This window comes from Puntigrus tetrazona, chromosome 2, assembly GCF_018831695.1.
Source record: "Puntigrus tetrazona isolate hp1 chromosome 2, ASM1883169v1, whole genome shotgun sequence".
Classification (NCBI taxonomy): domain Eukaryota; kingdom Metazoa; phylum Chordata; class Actinopteri; order Cypriniformes; family Cyprinidae; genus Puntigrus; species Puntigrus tetrazona.
This window is the reverse complement of record NC_056700.1, coordinates 23,171,603-23,193,393: the sequence shown is the minus strand read 5'-3', so window position 1 is coordinate 23,193,393 and position 21,791 is coordinate 23,171,603.

The window sequence follows — 21,791 nt, the reverse complement described above, 5'->3', positions numbered from 1 at the left end:
TCTGTTCACATAAATATAGCACAAATCCATGTTTCTAAAAAGGAAAGAAATGTCATTATAAGGTTTACTGAAATCATACACAGTGTAAGTTCTGAAGATGCAAGCCAATGCACACATAAAGGCACCTCTGCCATCTCACCTGTGAAATGAATGTGATTGTTTGGAGGACTGCAATTATGGAGTCGCTTACAACACAGCTTATTATCAGGAAACGGAGGACCTTCAAATAGTTTTTCTATATATCCAAACAGAAAGCCTTCTATCACTGTCATTTCACTACCTGCTTTCATCTAGTGCAGTGGTTTTCAACTCTGGGCTGCGGCCCCCAGTGAGCCGCAACGGTATTGCAGGGGGCCGCCAGTTATTATCAATAGAAATAATAATATTGCTAATGTACGTAAAAATGTGTAGTAATAATTAAATATCATAATTAATTAAATAAAAAAAAAAAATAAACTGTTACTATGCGTTCACTATTCCAGGTCGTTGATTGGTTTAAAAACAACCCGCCGATTTAGGCTATGTAAATATATTTTTGCTGCATACATTTAAATTTTTTTTTTAATTTTTTTGCAGTGGGCCGCGGAAACATATGTGTTTGGTTGTGTGGGCTGTGAGTTAAAAAAGGTTGGGAACCACTGATCTAGTGAACTACCTACTGGTCAGCCCTGCTAAAAACCCCACCACAAAATAACAATAGAATGTTTTGTTTTCCACTACAAATACCATTACAAACCCAGGCTAACGTTACAGTTAGTGTTTTACAGACAAAAGTGAATATAAAAAATGTAGAAAAAGCTTTCAAATGACCCTTTGTCCCTCAATATCGATATTTTTTTTCCGCTGAAACTCCAGCCATCCAGTCTTCGTCGACGCTCGCCGTGCCTGACGTGATTAGCAAAGCAAATATCAAAATAGCATTTCATTACTGTAAGAATACTAATCTGACTGAGATAAAGTAAGATTAACATCAAAATTTGTAAAAACTGTTCACTGTCTGTTACTGTACCGGGTCGGGATGTACCCTGTTGTCCATTTTGTCGGCTGCTGACAGAAAGTGACAAATTATATGAAACGTCCGTTTTCTTTGAAAAAAGATTCAGAACGTCATACTTGAATCGATTGGGGTTTTAAAGGAATCGGTTGAATGAACGAGTGACTAATTCATAAAGACAGTCGTATGGAACAAACGCAGAACAAACCTGTTATCTTTATGTATAAATATATAAATTAATACATCAGTCAGTATATTTGGCTCAAATTCAGGCTAGGTCTAGTACATTGAGTAGAATGTAATGTAATACATTCAAACTAATATTTGACACATTTAAAACAACATCAATTTTACAGTATAAAATGGGTAAAAAGGGGCTTGGCGGTGAAGGAAGGGAAGATCTGTTTGTAAAAGTGTTACTAAACAAGTAATATGTAACGATCCTCACTTAGAAAGCATATATTTCGTGGTGCAGTGTATTATTATTAGTTTAAATAAAGGTCAAACAATAAAACAATGTCACATTTTGTCGCTTGTAGTTTCTTCTTCACTCAGCATTTATTATGTGGTTTATCTTAAAAGGTTACAATTGTTACAGAATAAAATAGATCACCTTCCTATTTCTTGACATGCATTTCAAGACATCGCCAGAGGGCGCTATAATCTAAGGCCTTTTTTTATGTATTGAAACGCACTGCAGATTTTGTTTTGTGTAGCATAATGAAATGCAGCAACATTTTAAAAACATACCATAGTGCATTTAGATGCCACAAAACTGCAATATGTACATTTGTTTTCAAATGTTTAGGCCTAAATGTTGAGTTCAATTTGAAACATTACCGTCATTGTGCTTTGAAACGAATCTCTCTTGACTGGAGAAATGAAAGCTGAACATGTAGAACATAAGAATATGGTCCAAAGATTGAACTCTCATGCTCATTTTACCAGGCTGTCCAATGAATAAAGTGCGCTAAAACTGAAGGAGGTGGACTTCATCAAAGGGAGGGTGAATCCTACGAGTTGAGCTTCCTCCACAGCGAGTGAGAGAGCGTGAAGAAAATCTTTACGAAGACTAGACTTTCCCAAAGTCTTTCCTCTCAGTCTCCGACTAGAACATGGACAGGCTTCGGTGGAAACATGCACATCCAGCACCACTTCATTTATGGCACAGAAGATGTCACATTTGTTCCTGAAGTGACGGCTCGTTAGTTCTGCCCTTAAAGGAAATCAACATGGGAAAAGTGCAATCGAAAGCCGGTAAGACACTAAAACGTATCAAGCGACTTTATTCTCACTCTTGTTTGTTTATTTATGTTTTAATAGCGCGTAAACGGAGAGAAAATCCAGAGGGTAAGGCGATGCATGTATAACGTTTATTATCCATACAGATATTACGTATGAAAAGGCTATTAAATGGGCGTTTGTGTTGTATTAGGAGATGTTTTCATGGAGGCTGAGTGTATTGGTGAAGTGGACAGAAACAAACAGGTAAGGTGACCATTTTTAATGTGCATGTTTAAGGGTTAAATCTTAAAGTTTTAATTGTTTAGTGAGTGCAACGTTTCTTGATAAAACCTAACTTTTATTAAACCATTATGAAACATTGCTAGATATTACATACATTATTTCTTAACATAGTAAACAGGCATTTATAGTCATTGCATACTGTCTTTTTATTGTAATATAGATGAAATGGACTACTAATCTGTTTAATATTATGCAGTGTGCGTTTTGCTTATTAAAATGTTCCGTGAAAGCCCTTCATTTGTACGTTACATGAGCTTCTACGTTACATTTATTTTGGTTGTTATGACCTAATGTCTGGTGCTAAACTCCAAATACCAATAGTTTTTGTTTTTAGTTTTTTACATGATAGACTGCAAGTTGCATTATTGTCTTTATTGTATTGGCTAACGTTGCAGTTAGTGTTTTACAGACAACAGCGAATATATATATATATATATATATATATAAAATGTACATGTTTTAGTACAGAAAAAGCTTTAAAATGACCTTTTGTCCCCAATATCGGTATTTTTGCGCTGAAACTCCAGCCACTCCAGTCTTCGCCGACGCTTCGCCGTGCCCGGCGTGGTTAGCAAAGCAAATATCAAACTAGCATTTCATTACTGTAAGAATACTAATCCTGAGATAAAGTAAGATTAACATCAATATTTGTAAAAACTGTTCACTGTCTGTTACCGCACCGGTCGGGATGTCCATTTTGGCGATTGCTGACAGAAAGTGACAAATAAACGAAACGTCCGCTTGAAATGGTTTTCTTTGAAAAAGATTCAGAACGTCATACTTGAATTGATCGGGGTTTTAAAGGAATCGGTTGAATGAACGAGTGACTAATTCATAAAGACAGTCGTATGGAACTGTAAGGGTCCCCCTTTTCCTGCGGAACGGAATCCAGAGGCCCTGGTCGAAGGTCAATGCGTGTTCGGCCTTTTCTTTGCGTCTCTTTAAAAATCACCGATATTTAGAAATCTTTTGCATTTCCAATTGTAGTACTGACCTTATACATGATTTTACCTGACTCCAATCTTTCGTGATTTTAGTTATATATATTTATTTAAATGTAACTGCTGATCCCTCTAGTTGTGATAAAATTTAGATCCTTAATTAACTACAATACTTCCTAGTTTCGACTTATCGCTCGTTAGGAGTCTGGGTCGCTTAGAGACCTTGTTTGGCCAGAACAGACTCACGACACATCTGGGCTAGTCCAGGTCTTAGTCAGAGGCTACCCGTGGATCGCTTACCTTAATGCAGCCATTTCCTCAATAGACTCAAAAAGAGTAATTTTTTGTATGCGTTCCCTAAGTAATAGCATGTGTTGGAACCTTTTTTTAGCTTCTTTTTAAGAAGAGACCAGGAGATCCTTGGTAAAGCAGGAGTTCGTTTTTATTTCGTTGCTGTAGTCATCTGCTAGTTTGAAGTTTATATGTTTCAAGGGGGAGGAGTACACAGAGGTGGAGACCAATAAAACAAAAGTATGCAAATGCGATCAGGAACTTAGCCCAGAACAGGAACTTCCCGATCCTTGATCTATTTAGCATCCAAGTGTCATTCAAATGCATAGGTGAAACAAAAGGCACAGTTGTACCTTAGGATTAGCATTCACACTTGACTTAGGACACCTACCAGATGTTCAAGAACTGAAAGACAAAAGATAACTGTCTCGGGCTTGGGCTTCCTGCTCTTAGAATGTAAATCACAATACACATTCAGCATATACTGTTATATATTGGAGTCTGTGTTTAACCTTTTGTCAATTTGTAATACAACACATGCTAAGCCAGTTTGGTGGCCAGAAGTCAAGATCTCAAAAACGTGCCCCCGGCTCCATCCATTGATCGTGGATCTGACTCACCCTAGCACGCCAACAATGCGGAAAAAACCTCAGAAGTCACTAACCTACTAGAAAAGTTATTTCAGACAATATTATAAGTGAACCGAGATTGACGTTTATTTTGCCAGGCAAGAATAGTTTCCAAATTGGTATAATTCATAAACATTTGCACAACTGTTCAGCAGTACAAAAATAACGCGAAACAAACTAAAGCAAACTTAAAAGGTCATTTATACCTGGTCTTTAGAAAAGTACATAGTATGGTGTATGAGGACACACTCCACGCTACGGGCCGATCTGGCTACAGAATCGCCGCCTTGTTGTGTTTTGTCACTTTCCTTATATACTCAGACCAGACAAAGAGATCCCAAATTTAGTTGTAAAACCTTTCGGTGTTTAGGCTCCCGTGCTCCAGGGTCACACCTGGCTGGAACACGTTCAGAGACCCAAAAGGAGGGCACACCTCCTTCTCAACAGAACTCAGTTCTACCAAGTTTTAATCTTTCCCATAATATAAGTGATTACTGTGAAATTGAGACCAATTTACCAATCGCACTGAGACCTTTCAAATGAGACCGATAGATGAAAGTGAAGAACAATAGGTTCACAAGACACATGATATATATAATGCCTTATTCCTAATTAAACCAATTAGGGTGTTGTTTACTCTCTTTTTTGTTCCTTTGGATATCCCTTCTTAGAATAGTCTTATTGCACTTACAGGTTTTGATTCAGCTCCTTACAGAACAAACGCAGACGATGGGAGTGAAATAAATACGCTTTAAACAAATAGTGACTCGAGGAAATAGATCATAGTAATATTTTCCCCCACTGGACTGTACCATTAATGCAGGTGTTTTCAAGCTGTCATCTTTATGTATAAATATATAATTTAATACATCAGTCAGTATATTTGAATTCAGGCTAGGCCTACTATATTGAGTAGAATGTAATGTAGTGTAATGTAATGAAACAAAATCTTTTCAAACTAATATTTGACACATTTAAAATAACATGTTCAATTTTACAGTATAAAATAGGATTATAAAACGGTATGAAAAGGGGCTCAGCTCTAATGGCGGTGAAGGAAGAAGGAGGATCTGCTTGTAAAAGTGTTACTAAAAAGTAATATGTAACAATCCTCATTTAGAAAGCATATATTTCGTGGTGCAGTATATTATTATTAGTTTAAATAAAGGTCGTAAAATTAGTATGTATGAATGTATCAGAGTGATCATCTGCTGTCCTGCTTAGTTATTGATGGAGAAACAAAGAGAAAACAAACAATATCACGTTTTGTCGCTTGCAGTTTTTCTTCTTCACTCAGCATTTCTCATGTGGTTTATCTTAAAAGGTTACAATTTGATAATGGCTAATACCACAAAGAAGGATTTTAGGATGGATAGTAGGGCTATGCACATTGTGTCGCAGGCTTAGCGTTTTGTTGCTGGAATATTTGGTGTTTTCTGTTACTATTTGTGTATTAACGTTTGCCTGTTGCTCTGTTTCCTGTTTGTCGTTAAAGTGGTCTTTCAGCTAAGTGCCTCTAAAACTAACCAAAACCAGTCTAACTGTAACATTTAATATGTAACATCAATAAATAATGTAATTATTATAATGTTTTTTACATTTAGAGCGAAATGCTTTACAGAGCTGTTATCCGTTTACATGTTTAATTTCTGTCCAATCTGGCCTCTTAAAACTAATCAGGGTTTTTAAGCTTGGGGAGCTTGTTTGTATTTGTACTGTATAAGTATTTGTCAGTGTCTGTACAGTACTAGTGTTGATGTGTTTACTGCTTCTCCTGAGAAGATGCTTGTGTAGTTCCAAATTCTCAGAGTTCCGCTCACTGTTGTGACATCATAATGAAGCGTCTGTTCTGGCCGCTGTAAACCGCTGTTCTGAATAATTTTCTTCTGTTGGTGTGTTAGGAGTGAAAAGAGCGAAAGCTACTTTCGTGACTTTGTGCAACTATTGACGACAAATACTGAATTTGCTTTCAGCAGTCATTGTCCACAATGGCACTGTTGAGGAGTGTATTCAGACAACTTTTTGAGCGTTTTGCTCACTTCTTGCGCAGGAGGGAGACACCTTTGAGGGCACAGCAGCCCAGCGCAAGACCTGGCGGCCCTAGAGAAACCTCCAGAGGCATCTGCGACAAAAACGGGTGAGAGCGAGGCCTTCAACATCACTGCCGGAAACCAGAAGCGCAGGAGGAGACGCCGCCAGGTAAGTTACCTGAGATACCAGCTTGCACTGAAAAACAAAAAAAGGTTTGGAATCAATTTTCACTTAGACATTACTAGTAAATTTCACAATTGTTTATAAAGAAACCTCAACACGCAGAATTAAATGTAACATTCTGAAAAAGAAACGGTGCTGAAATAGTACTGTCTGTAATACAATAATCTTTATTCACAAACTTGAAACATAATATTTTTACAGTATGGAGAGAAAGAGAAGGAAAGGCAGGTGAAGAGAAAGGTGAAGAAGGAGAGAGGGATGAATGCAGTAGAAAAAAAAATAAAGACGAGGCTGACGAAGAAAAAGAGAGACACTTAACCCTGAAAAGAGAAAGGATAGAGGACATGCGCTGCAGAAAAAAAGAGAGATGGAGAGTCTAGAAATTGTGATGGAGGGAGGAAGCGAGCATAGAGAGGTTGGAGAAAAAAAGAAAAGGAAGAAAAAACTGAAGGAGCAAAAGACTACTGAGCCAACACCACGTCTTGTGGAGGCGAAACCTCTGCTCATTCTAGTCACTCCTCCAGTGAGAGCTTCCTTACTGAAGCCAATAGAAGGAAAACTTCCAGTGCTTTCAGGAGTCTGTGAAGACCTTCTTCCACCCGCTGCTCCCTTCAAGCCCCTGCCTCCAGTGACTAAACTGCCCGCGTGTCCTCAAAATCCAGTTCCTGCACCAGAGGAAGTGTCTCTGCTATGGCCTCCTCTTCAGGTGGATCCTCCCGAGCCGCCGGCAGTTCCTCCACATCCCACTCCAGCACCTGAAGAAGTGTTTTCCCTCCGACGCTCCCACCTGAGTCCTTCCAAACAACTGGTGGTGCCTCCGAGCCCCGCTCCTAAACATGAAGAAGTTGTTGATCTGCAACATTCTTCATCTCAGGTTTATCCTTCCAGTCCCGTGGGACCTCAGCCGCCCACTTCTTCTCAGTTTGAGCCGCCTCCGCAACTCACGCTCATTGACATAGAGGATGACATAGAGTCAGAGTTCGCGGACTACACAGGGAACTATCAGGCCTGGAACTTACCCAAGTCTGAAAGCCCCCGATCGATGGAGGCTGAAATCAGACCGAGGAAGACGATTGCTTGGTTGGAGAGTGACAGCGAGTTGCTAGAGGAAGTGGTAGAGGTCCAGGGATGTGAGGAAAAGAAAGATAACCCTGATGAAATGGGAGACTCCAGTTCCATGGAAGGGCATCTGGATGGCGCCGCACAGAACAAAAAAGAGTTGGAGACCCAGCACAATGCGAAGGTCCAGGAAGTGCCACAGAGCCGAAGAAAAGTGTCCCGTTTTCTGTTCGCCTGGGCAGAAAGAAGACCAAGGAAAGGGAGGAGAAGAAAATATTGAAAGAGAAGGAGCAAAGAGAGAAAGAGTTGCTGCTTGAACGCTACAGAAATGATCCAAAACTGAAGCACTTGTTGTTTAATAAGCACAACCGCCACTACTGCTCCGGATGAAGAGCACGGTCCCTTCCCGAAACATCCTCCTTACCTTTAACCTGCAGCACAATTCTGTGTACAAATAAAATAAAAATGCAAACTAAAAGCTGATGGACCCATGCAAGTTTCCTGACTACTAAAACATAAAAGCATGTGTTTAATGTTCAAATGTGTAAGATGAAAACACGTTTTATATTTTCATACACGCACAGGAATGAAAGATTCATCTCAGATCACAATATTAGATTTGAGAAAGGTATATTACAGGAAATTATGTGCGTCATGAAAGCACATCACCTGCCACTTCCTCTCTTAGAATACATGTACTTTATGTAGTCATTTAGCAGATGCTTTTATCCAAACCAACAAAAGAGCAATAAAATTTCAAGGATACATATCATGCTATTGTTGTTCTTGAACAACTTGCATTTACTTTATGCATTTAAAATTCATAGTGTTTAAAATGTACATGCACACTGTTGCCACTGTGGTTTTAAGCTGGTCTTCCAGCTAGTGCCAAACCCCCTGTAAAAAGAACATCTAGAAAGGGCAAACGAGCAAAAGAAAAGTGGCACTTGTCTGGCACGACCATGATCCTTCCCACATTGGACCTAACTATAAATTACCTGGACCCGTCCCCTATAGATGCTTTTTCTGGAGTTGTCAGAGCAGTTTTTTTTTTTTTTTTCAAGCACAGAGTAAAAGTAGCATCTAATTTGAATATTTATTCAGCTGTTATTGCTGTTAGTTTACTTTGTTTTTCAGATCTGCAAATCCTACTCGCTTCTCATGAGCGCTCTTCTAGAGTTGGCCCATAGTGACGAGAGAGAATGGGAGGAATAAAACAGATCACCTTCCTATTTCTTGACATGCATTTCAAGACATCGCCAGAGGGCGCTATAATCTAAGGCCTTTTTTATGTATTGAAACGCACTGCAGATTTTGTTTTGTGTAGCATAATGAAATGCAGCAACATTTTAAAAACATACCATAGTGCATTTAGATGCCACAAAACTGCAATATGTACATTTGTTTTCAAATGTTTAGGCCTAAATGTTGAGTTCAATTTGAAACATTACCGTCATTGTGCTTTGAAACGAATCTCTCTTGACTGGAGAAATGAAAGCTGAACATGTAGAACATAAGAATATGGTCCAAAGATTGAACTCTCATGCTCATTTTACCAGGCTGTCCAATGAATAAAGTGCGCTAAAACTGAAGGAGGTGGACTTCATCAAAGGGAGGGTGAATCCTACGAGTTGAGCTTCCTCCACAGCGAGTGAGAGAGCGTGAAGAAAATCTTTACGAAGACTAGACTTTCCCAAAGTCTTTCCTCTCAGTCTCCGACTAGAACATGGACAGGCTTCGGTGGAAACATGCACATCCAGCACCACTTCATTTATGGCACAGAAGATGTCACATTTGTTCCTGAAGTGACGGCTCGTTAGTTCTGTCCTTAAATGAAATCAACATGGGAAAAGTGCAATCGAAAGCCGGTAAGACACTAAAACGTATCAAGCGACTTTATTCTCACTCTTGTTTGTTTATTTATGTTTTAATAGCGCGTAAACGGAGAGAAAATCCAGAGGGTAAGGCGATGCATGTATAACGTTTATTATCCATACAGATATTACGTATGAAAAGGCTATTAAATGGGCGTTTGTGTTGTATTAGGAGATGTTTTCATGGAGGCTGAGTGTATTGGTGAAGTGGACAGAAACAAACAGGTAAGGTGACCATTTTTAATGTGCATGTTTAAGGGTTAAATCTTAAAGTTTTAATTGTTTAGTGAGTGCAACGTTTCTTGATAAAACCCAACTTTTATTAAACCATTATGAAACATTGCTAGATATTACATACATTATTTCTTAACATAGTAAACAGGCATTTATAGTCATTGCATACTGTCTTTTTATTGTAATATAGATGAAATGGACTACTAATCTGTTTAATATTATGCAGTGTGCGTTTTGCTTATTAAAATGTTCCCGTGAAAGCCCTTCATTTTATACGTTACATGAGCTTCTACGTTACATTTATTTTGGTTGTTATGACCTAATGTCTGGTGCTAAACTCCAAATACCAATAGTTTTTGTTTTTAGTTTTTTTACATGATAGACTGCAAGTTGCATTATTGTCTTTATTGTATTGGCTAACGTTGCAGTTAGTGTTTTACAGACAACAACATATATATATATATATATATATATATATATATAAAATGTACATGTTTTAGTACAGAAAAAGCTTTAAAATGACCTTTTGTCCCCAATATCGGTATTTTTGCGCTGAAACTCCAGCCACTCCAGTCTTCGACGCCTTCGCCGTGCCCGACGTGGTTAGCAAAGCAAATATCAAACTAGCATTTCATTACTGTAAGAATACTAATCCTGAGATAAAGTAAGATTAACATCAATATTTGTAAAAACTGTTCACTGTCTGTTACCGTACCGGTCGGGATGTCCATTTTGGCGATTGCTGACAGAAAGTGACAAATAAACGAAACGTCCGTTTGAAATGGTTTTCTTTGAAAAAGATTCAGAACGTCATACTTGAATTGATCGGGGTTTTAAAGGAATCGGTTGAATGAACGAGTGACTAATTCATAAAGACAGTCGTATGGAACTGTAAGGGTCCCCTTTTCCTGCGGAACGGAATCCAGAGGCCCTGGTCGAAGGTCAATGCGTGTTCGGCCTTTTCTTTGCGTCTCTTTAAAAATCACCGATATTTAGAAATCTTTTGCATTTCCAATTGTAGTACTGACCTTATACATGATTTTACCTGACTCCAATCTTTCGTGATTTTAGTTATATATATTTATTTAAATGTAACTGCTGATCCCTCTAGTTGTGATAAAATTTAGATCCTTAATTAACTACCAATACTTCCTAGTTTCGACTTATCGTTCGTTAGGAGTCTGGGTCGCTTAGAGACCTTGTTTGGCCAGAACAGACTCACGACACATCTGGGCTAGTCCAGGTCTTAGTCAGAGGCTACCCCGTGGATCGCTTACCTTAATGCAGCCATTTCCTCAATAGACTCAAAAAGAGTAATTTTTTGTATGCGTTCCCTAAGTAATAGCATGTGTTGGAACCTTTTTTTAGCTTCTTTTTAAGAAGAGACCAGGAGATCCTTGGTAAAGCAGGAGTTCGTTTTTATTTCGTTGCTGTAGTCATCTGCTAGTTTGAAGTTTATATGTTTCAAGGGGAGGAGTACACAGAGGTGGAGACCAATAAAACAAAAGTATGCAAATGCGATCAGGAACTTAGCCCAGAACAGGAACTTTCCCGATCCTTGATCTATTTAGCATCCAAGTGTCATTCAAATGCATAGGTGAAACAAAAGGCACAGTTGTACCTTAGGATTAGCATTCACACTTGACTTAGGACACCTACCAGATGTTCAAGAACTGAAAGACAAAAGATAACTGTCTCGGGGCTTGGGCTTCCTGCTCTTAGAATGTAAATCACAATACACATTCAGCATATACTGTTATATATTGGAGTCTGTGTTTAACCTTTTGTCAATTTGTAATACAACACATGCTAAGCCAGTTTGGTGGCCAGAAGTCAAGATCTCAAAAACGTGCCCCCGGCTCCATCCATTGATCGTGGATCTGACTCACCCTAGCACGCCAACAAAACACAGGTGGGGAGTACTGAGCAGGATTCCTTGTCGCTAATGAAAGAGAGCGCAGAAGTGTTGGCATCGCAGCTTTTGGAGCTAGAACGTGTGGATGATGCACAACCTCCTAAAGCGGAGCCAGACTTGGAGGGTTCAGGTGGCAGCGTAGATCTCACTAGTGCAGTTTGTCCAGAGAGCAGTACTGAACGGGATGAGCAAGTAACCCACCTCTCTTTAGAGTGGGAGGAAGAAATGCACCTAGTCTGAGGAAAAAGTCTAATTATGTTTACCAATTGAGTGCCAAAACACTAAATAAAAGCAGAATTGCTTGTTTAGAAATGGAGAAGAGTGATTTGGTGCATTGTGGGTAGACGGGACTTGTCTTGGTTGTGTGTTGCAACGCGTCTGGTGGAAGAAAAAAAATATTCAAGCTAATGAAAGCTGATGAGAGAAGAGTGAGTCTCATTCACTAACCGTATTTGTGTGTGTATGAATGTTTTGCACAGAAATCATAATTCTTTAATATCTTAGCACTTTTTGTTTTTTTCTACATTTTAGCATAACATTTAGAACCAACTAGAACTGTATGTATGTAAAAATCAGTCCTGGTGGCCTTAGAAACATGAAATGGTGTAAGCCGAAAAGTTGGAAATTTGAACAGTTGAGGGACCCAAAAGTGTTTTAGCGTAAAAAAAATTGATGTATTTTAGATCTGGCATTGGCTTTGCATAAAAATGTATTTTTAGGCCCAAATAAAAGTCTTTATTTTGTGTTTAAAAGCCATTTATATGGAGATGGTTAGGGCACTAATTATGCTAATTGCTCATTTTAGGGACTTTTATGTAGAATAATCTGGATCTATTAACATTATAAGATAGTAAGAGCAAATATACATGCGTACCTTTTGAGAAGAATAGGGCAAGAATTTTGTGTAAGAACCATTTCTGTGCACATAAGAACACGGTTATAAGTGAATGTTGCAAAGTGTTAAACTCACAATGACATGGAAGTAGCGACAGGTATTTTATTCTATATGTGTATAGATCTGAGGGAAATGGATATTTGGAAAAAAAAAAATGTTAGGTGGCGACTTGGTTGTATCCATTGTTGTGTTGATTGCAGTCGATTGTAACAAAGAGGTGGGATTTATGCGTGCTGAACGGTTGGAGACATGAACCTACATCATCAGAGAGAAGTCTGTCATTTTCACTGGAAGATCCACTTCATTTAACAGTTACAAGGTTTTCGTTTCAAGCGAAGCAACGCCACTTTGGCCATCTCTACAAGTCTTGCTGTGGGTGCCATGAGAGAAAGCTTCATCTGTATTAGATTGGAAAGTCATTCTTTCTTAAGTTCAAATGAACGGAAATTAAATGGATGAATTTTGGACGTAGTTGTATCTTTCTGAGAAGAAAATGGAATGTTTACGTGCAGAAGAAATATGAAAGCATCCATCCAATGTTTCTTGGCTCTTACAGTTACACTGAATGAGTGTGAAGCCATCGTTAAGACCTGAACTTTTTGCCCTGTTTTGTTTTTAGTTCTACAGCTCTCTGATGCTCTGTTCTCTTAAAAAAAAAAAACACTAATGTTGTTTTTATTTCATCTAATCAAGTCACATTAATACAAGTGCAGATTGCACAGTGCACATTTCATGTTAAAAATTAGTGTTTTGAAATCTTCAAACCGTTTATTCTTCAACTATTGTCATATTGTCCTGCAGAAGACCTTGTTCGCTTCCAAAAGGTTACCCTTCATGAAACTTACACTCCTGAAAATGTGAGGGCATTTATTACCTTATCTATTGTGACTACTACACACAATACCTCTGATTATCCTGTGTTGTGTATTTAATTTGGGCTCATGAATATATATATATATATATATATATATATATATATATATATATATATATATATATATATATATATATATATATATATGCATAAAGGCACTTCACAGGTCTTCTGAAGCAATAGTGAGATAACAACAGTGCTTTTAATTTTTGTTTGTGTGCCGAACTATGTATATGTTCTATACATAGAAAGTCATTCATTTTAACAACAAAAACCTGTATCAAAATTGCATTATGTCTCTTATTTTATGCACGGCTTATAAGGCCAAATTAATCATCTGTTTACCAATTATCAAACATTTGCAGAAGGCCTCATCACATCCCTCACCGACGAAACATACTGTGCAGTAATCAAGAGGCTTTTCAAGGATAAGGTTTCCAGGTTAAATACAATTTAAGATTTGTAGACGGCATCTGTGGCATTCTATTGGTTGCCACATTATCCTTTTAGTTTGTACAACAAAAGCAATGTATTTAAAACATAATTCATACACCGTTCCTAGATCTTAAAGTGTATTTGAACCAGACTATTTCTATTACTGATACATGATTGTTGGAAGGTCATAGATTTGGAGAAATTTAGTTTTCATTTGTTTTCTTTAATTTACTGTGCTCATCAGTGTGCCTTTTTGTACTTTCTTATTTATATACATGTTGCCTAATTATGTTAGTGTTTGCTGTGTCAATCAAATACAATCAACTTTACATATTCATGAACTGATAAAAAAAATTTGAATTTCTTTTTCAGACAGAATAGTTTTTGGCTCGTGTTGACAGCAGCCTCGTGTTTGTATTATACTGAACAGGTTGCCATGTTCTGACTGTCTTTTAATGACATTACTGTTAGAAAGGTCTGTGGCCCTAGAGAGGTGTCTTTTATTGACATTATGAAATGAGGGATAAATGTAGATTTGGTGGTTATAGTTTTGTGTATTTAGTTTTGTTTTTCTCCCCAAACAAAGTTTTGCATTGGAAGTGATGGCCAGTGTTTTTCTGTTTTATTTCATTTTTTTTTTTTTTTTTTTTTACAAATTTGACATTGTGTGTAGTAACAACCATTTTTACATCCATTTATGGTGGTGGTATTTCTTTCTTTCTTTTTGTTTTATTTTGGGAAACATAACGTTAACATTTGCATCGTCATTTGCACTTTCATAGACTATACTTGATACATTCCCAGTTTGTATGATGTGTAGCCAATAAACAGAAAGTATTGGTAAAGGTTTGCTTGGATTAAAAAGTTTAAAGTGCAGTCCTGTTTTGTTGTGGTTCATGAAAAACTAATGCATCAAACATACTTTGACATTAAACAGTGAAATCCAGTTCAATCTTTTTCCTGACGGATTTGTTGATTTATTTTTAGTTGAAATATATATTTTTTTTTTGAAAAGGTTAGCCTTTTTTCCTAAACTTGCTTTCTAACGTCGATTTGTGTAACTTCTTATTTTGAGTATCGTTTAAAAAAACACCCTGTATCGTCTGTAGACGATGTCGCTTTCTTTTCAGTGTTTTGGCCTGAGTTTTTAACGACATTTGAAAGAAATATGGTTGATTAAAATTGAACGCTTGCACGAGACAAACAACTATTCTAGTTTTAGCACGCGATATGGAGCGGTCGCCCCCTTTCGGGCGCCGCAGCGTCTACATCAGGGGTGTCCTGCACTCGGTCCTGGAGGGCGGTGTCCTGCAGAGTTTAGATTCAACCCTGCTAAAACACATATACTATGCATGAAGTACTGAAGTACTTGATTAGCTGGATCAGGTGTGTTTAATTAGGGTTGCATCTAAACTCTGCAGGACACCGCCCTCCAGGACCGAGTGCAGGACACCCTGGTCTACATCAACGCTGTCAAGCCTTTAAAACCATATACGTACAAAACTTGCTAATCTTGTTGTCCTTTTATTTTCCGGTCCAAACAGGAAATCCACAGACGGCTCCGCACGGTTACGTATATGCAAATAGTTGATTGTTAAAGTATATTGCCATCGACTAAACCTGCAGATCTGAGGTAAGTGCATCACGTCCAGTCATATATCCTCATTTGAAGCTTGTTTTTATATATAGAATTAGTTTTTAACCTCTGCTCAAACACATTTATTTTTTTGCTAAAAGGATGTAATACCTGGAGTTTGTCTGTCACTCCCCATCAGAGTTTTCAAATCAAGAAGTTGTCTTTTTCACCGCAGTACCAGTTCGTTCAGAAAAAGCTCTATTTTGACTCATAAGGACACCTTGCTGTTAAAAGAAACTGTCGGGTGAAATTAACCACTTAATTACGGCACATTCAAACTCAAGTTTTTATTTTATTAACAGGAATTTTCAGTACAATTTTAAAAACATAAATCTCACGCTTGGATTACAACGGAATGAACATGACACGTTTTCTACAGTAACATTTCTAACATTTTAACAGTTGAACAGAAAAAGTAAATAGAAACTGATTTTGCAACAATTTGACCAGACCAGTTGATTTCTGATCTTCTAGCTCTGTGAGGAATCTGTGGTCTTGAGCTCAGGTTGCCTGTTCACTGCCTTTCAGTATCTTGCTCTTGTTGAGATGAGGAGAGTCTGTGCTGGTGTCCAAAAGATGTGCCTGACACAGAATCCAACCATTGTTTTAATTTTAGCTGAAGTTACGCACAATATTTCTGCCTATTTTTTATTGATTAAAGAATAATTTGTTCAGTTGAACATTTCTGGAACTCACATTGCTTAAATTGATGATAGTGGAGATTATGTCTCCAGTGGCCATCTCATTATTGACCAGGTTTACCGAGGGGTTTGTTTCCTTGCGCTGCGTAGTGTCCTGATCCTTCGGCTTAATCTTCTCCTCTATAAGCCTGCAAGACATTGAAGATGAGGATCAATTTGACTGAATACGTCCGTGTCCACAAATGTACCTGGAAAGTAAAGTAGGTTTTCAGTTTTGTTTCGTTTTTCTACCCACTTTTCTAGCTCTCGCTTAATGGTGAAGTATTCATCCATGTTTTTTCAGCGCTGACACGACGAGGACTAAATTTTCGTAGTTCTCTACAGTGAGGTTCTTTGGATAGCCCCTCCTCAATGACTTTTGATGCTTAATCTTGTTTATTTTCTTAAGCACCTCGTCCACATGGATCATGTCCTCAGCTTCCAGTTTGGCATTGAGTGTCGAGTCCTGTTTTAGAAACATTCAACTTTAAAACATAAAAATAAAATCAAGGAATAAATTTTACTCTATTAAACAGACATTTAAAAGTTCAGTGTCTAAATTTTTATTTATTTATTTATTTTTTTCTGAAAGGCAAAAATGCCAAAAATACGACTGGCTTAAAAACGTAAGTTAGATGTAACAATAAATTAAAACAAATTTATTTATGTTTTGTGTTTGAATTTATTATTTGTTACCAGTTATTAATGTTAACCAAAACCATAAAACATTCAATTCAATCATTTCAGCTAGTTGCTGAGAACAATTTTCTCATTTTTGTTTTGGTTCACAAACTAAAATGACTAAAACCGATAATCTAAAAACTAAGCACAAAACGAATGACATAGATTTAAAAGTAAATAATTCAGTCAAAAACAAAACAAAACAACCAAATGAAGTGAAATCTTGTACTTCATTTTTAACATTTGTGACAAAATGTCTTAAAATGTGCCAATTTTTATTTGATTCGACATTGTTGATTGATTGTTTTTTTTCGTATTAATATAGATATAATTGATATAATAGATTATATTTATACTCATGAAATGGAGAGTGGTTCTTCCTGTGCAAAGATTCCAAAATTGTCCAAAAATATTTTGTCCTGAATTGGTCTTTAATGGCCCAAGTCAAAAGAGGCCACCTATTTCTGGTCCTTACCTCGAAGAAAGAATCAGCTGTTGGACTCTCTGGTTCAGCCTGCTGCTTCTGTACTTCAGCGATATTGCCTTGTATCCAAGAATCGAACACTGAAAGCAGTAGGCCGCTAAGTAAGATGAATGTCGAGAAGTACAGCAAGGCCCAAAACGTGTTTCCCATTTCATCTCTGGAAAACATAAGTAATGTAACTGTGAATTCATTCTAGACAGAAAAAGCTGGAGAAAGTGAGTATTGTGATGAATGAGTAAGTGTAAAAGCAGTAAGTGGTACTCTTGTATTTTCTTATAGATATCCATCCATGAGTCTTGGGTTATGCAGACAAACAAAGTGTAAAATGTTGAAGACACATTCCCAAAGGCTGATGGATGACTAGTACTGAACAGTTCGACCCCAGCAAGAGCAAAAGCCTAAGAAACAATTCAAATAAATACAATTAAAAACTGAGCAACAAAAACAACAAAGTTATAAAGTGTAAATATGTATACGTACCAGAAAGAAAACCGCGCTAATAAAAAGATCGTTTTCATCTCTACGAAGGTCTTCACAGTTGCTTTCAGTGTCATTTGCATTTGTTGCGTGGAACAAAGACAAAGGATCAGGCGAATCAAACGCAGACATCTAAAAAGAGCAAATGAACCGGTGAGTATGCATAATTATTCTATATTCTATGTGTCATGTTATAAAAATGTTATGAAATTGTCTATACATATCCTGTATATCCTGCTCTTTTTTGTACATAACGATCTGTTAATTGTTTACACATACTCACTGTAAATTCCCCCTTCTCATCTGTAATTTAATTTGTACATATTTATCACATATTTATCTTTGTAATTTATATTTGTACCTATATCCTGCACTTGCTGCTTATTGCACTCCTGGTTAGACCTAAACTGCATTTCGTTACCTTGTACTTGTACATGTGTAATGACAATAAAGTTGAATCTAATCTAATAACATGTGCTCTTAGTAACGGTAGTAGTCAGTTCAGCTGGTTAGTAGCTGTTTTTGTTCTCTTAAGTATGGAAATAAAACATACTTTGTTAAAAAAATTGAACTTAAAAATTCCACACCTGAAAATGGAAAGTGCGTCGGGATCAGAGGTGACCCTTTGTCCCACAAACAGAGTCAGGGTGATCAGAAGGTTTGTGATGTTCCCCAGCTCTGGAGAGATTTTAACACTGTAAGATTTTAGTCACTGCAAATGTATTTTTTTTTTTTTTTTTTTTGAAAGCAACACCATGAAGTTGTGTTTTGATATGATGGGGTGTTAAGAGTGCCACAAAGTAACAGCTTAAAGAAAATACTACAATGCACATTTCACAAGTACATAAAAAAGGAATAAAAAATAAAGCCCACACTGAAGCAATTACTTTCATGTTACTTTTTCCTTTTTGTAAATAACTTACAGTATTCCTTCTTAAAAAAAAGAGAGAATGAGAAAAAGGTAAAAATACCCTCCAGAACATCTTGAAGCCATTACACCACCTGACCAGAGTTTCCAGTGCAAAGACTATCAGAAAAATCTGTTCACATAAATATAGCACAAATCCATGTTTCTAAAAAAGGAAAGAAATGTCATTATAAGGTTTACTGAAATCATACACAGTGTAAGTTCTGAAGATGCAAGCCAATGCACACATAAAGGCACCTCTGCCATCTCACCTGTGAAATGAATGTGATTGTTTGGAGGACTGCAATTATGGAGTCGCTTACAACACAGCTTATTATCAGGAAACGGAGGACCTTCAAATAGTTTTTCTATATATCCAAACAGAAAGCCTTCTATCACTGTCATTTCACTACCTGCTTTCATCTAGTGCAGTGGTTTTCAACCAGGCCGCGGGCCCCAGTGGGCCGCAACGGTATTGCAGGGGGCCGCCAGTTATTATCAATAGAAATAATAATATTGCTAATGTACGTAAAAATGTGTAGTAATAATTAAATATCATAATTAATTAAATAAAAAAATAAAAATAAACTGTTACTATGCGTTCACTATTCCAGGTCGTTGATTGGTTTAAAAACAACCCGCCGATTTAGGCTATGTAACATATTTTTGCTGCATACATTTAAATTTTTTTTTTAATTTTTTGCAGTGGGCCATGGAAACATATGTGTTTGGTTGTGTGGGCTGTGAGTTAAAAAGGTTGGGAACCACTGATCTAGTGAACTACCTACTGGTCAGCCCTGCTAAAACCCCACCACAAAATAACAATAGAATGTTTTGTTTTCCACTACAAATACCATTACAAACCCAGGCTAACGTTACAGTTAGTGTTTTACAGACAAAAGTGAATATAAAAATGTAGAAAAAGCTTTCAAATGACCCTTTGTCCTCAATATCGATATTTTTTCCGCTGAAACTCCAGCCATCCAGTCTTCGTCGACGCTCGCCGTGCCTGACGTGATTAGCAAAGCAAATATCAAAATAGCATTTCATTACTGTAAGAATACTAATCTGACTGAGATAAAGTAAGATTAACATCAAAATTTGTAAAAACTGTTCACTGTCTGTTACTGTACCGGGTCGGGATGTACCCTGTTGTCCATTTTGTCGGCTGCTGACAGAAAGTGACAAATTATATGAAACGTCCGTTTTCTTTGAAAAAAGATTCAGAACGTCATACTTGAATCGATTGGGGTTTTAAAGGAATCGGTTGAATGAACGAGTGACTAATTCATAAAGACAGTCGTATGGAACAAACGCAGAACAAACCTGTTATCTTTATGTATAAATATATAAATTAATACATCAGTCAGTATATTTGGCTCAAATTCAGGCTAGGTCTAGTACATTGAGTAGAATGTAATGTAATACATTCAAACTAATATTTGACACATTTAAAACAACATCAATTTTACAGTATAAAATGGGTAAAAAGGGGCTTGGCGGTGAAGGAAGGGAAGATCTGTTTGTAAAAGTGTTACTAAACAAGTAATATGTAACGATCCTCACTTAGAAAGCATATATTTCGTGGTGCAGTGTATTATTATTAGTTTAAATAAAGGTCAAACAATAAAACAATGTCACATTTTGTCGCTTGTAGTTTCTTCTTCACTCAGCATTTATTATGTGGTTTATCTTAAAAGGTTACAATTGTTACAGAATAAAATAGATCACCTTCCTATTTCTTGACATGCATTTCAAGACATCGCCAGAGGGCGCTATAATCTAAGGCCTTTTTTTATGTATTGAAACGCACTGCAGATTTTGTTTTGTGTAGCATAATGAAATGCAGCAACATTTTAAAACATACCATAGTGCATTTAGATGCCACAAAACTGCAATATGTACATTTGTTTTCAAATGTTTAGGCCTAAATGTTGAGTTCAATTTGAAACATTACCGTCATTGTGCTTTGAAACGAATCTCTCTTGACTGGAGAAATGAAAGCTGAACATGTAGAACATAAGAATATGGTCCAAAGATTGAACTCTCATGCTCATTTTACCAGGCTGTCCAATGAATAAAGTGCGCTAAAACTGAAGGAGGTGGACTTCATCAAAGGGAGGGTGAATCCTACGAGTTGAGCTTCCTCCACAGCGAGTGAGAGAGCGTGAAGAAAATCTTTACGAAGACTAGACTTTCCCAAAGTCTTTCCTCTCAGTCTCCGACTAGAACATGGACAGGCTTCGGTGGAAACATGCACATCCAGCACCACTTCATTTATGGCACAGAAGATGTCACATTTGTTCCTGAAGTGACGGCTCGTTAGTTCTGCCCTTAAAGGAAATCAACATGGGAAAAGTGCAATCGAAAGCCGGTAAGACACTAAAACGTATCAAGCGACTTTATTCTCACTCTTGTTTGTTTATTTATGTTTTAATAGCGCGTAAACGGAGAGAAAATCCAGAGGGTAAGGCGATGCATGTATAACGTTTATTATCCATACAGATATTACGTATGAAAAGGCTATTAAATGGGCGTTTGTGTTGTATTAGGAGATGTTTTCATGGAGGCTGAGTGTATTGGTGAAGTGGACAGAAACAAACAGGTAAGGTGACCATTTTTTAATGTGCATGTTTAAGGGTTAAATCTTAAAGTTTTAATTGTTTAGTGAGTGCAACGTTTCTTGATAAAACCTAACTTTTATTAAACCATTATGAAACATTGCTAGATATTACATACATTATTTCTTAACATAGTAAACAGGCATTTATAGTCATTGCATACTGTCTTTTTATTGTAATATAGATGAAATGGACTACTAATCTGTTTAATATTATGCAGTGTGCGTTTTGTTTATTAAAATGTTCCGTGAAAGCCCTTCATTTGTACGTTACATGAGCTTCTACGTTACATTTATTTTGGTTGTTATGACCTAATGTCTGGTGCTAAACTCCAAATACCAATAGTTTTTGTTTTTAGTTTTTTACATGATAGACTGCAAGTTGCATTATTGTCTTTATTGTATTGGCTAACGTTGCAGTTAG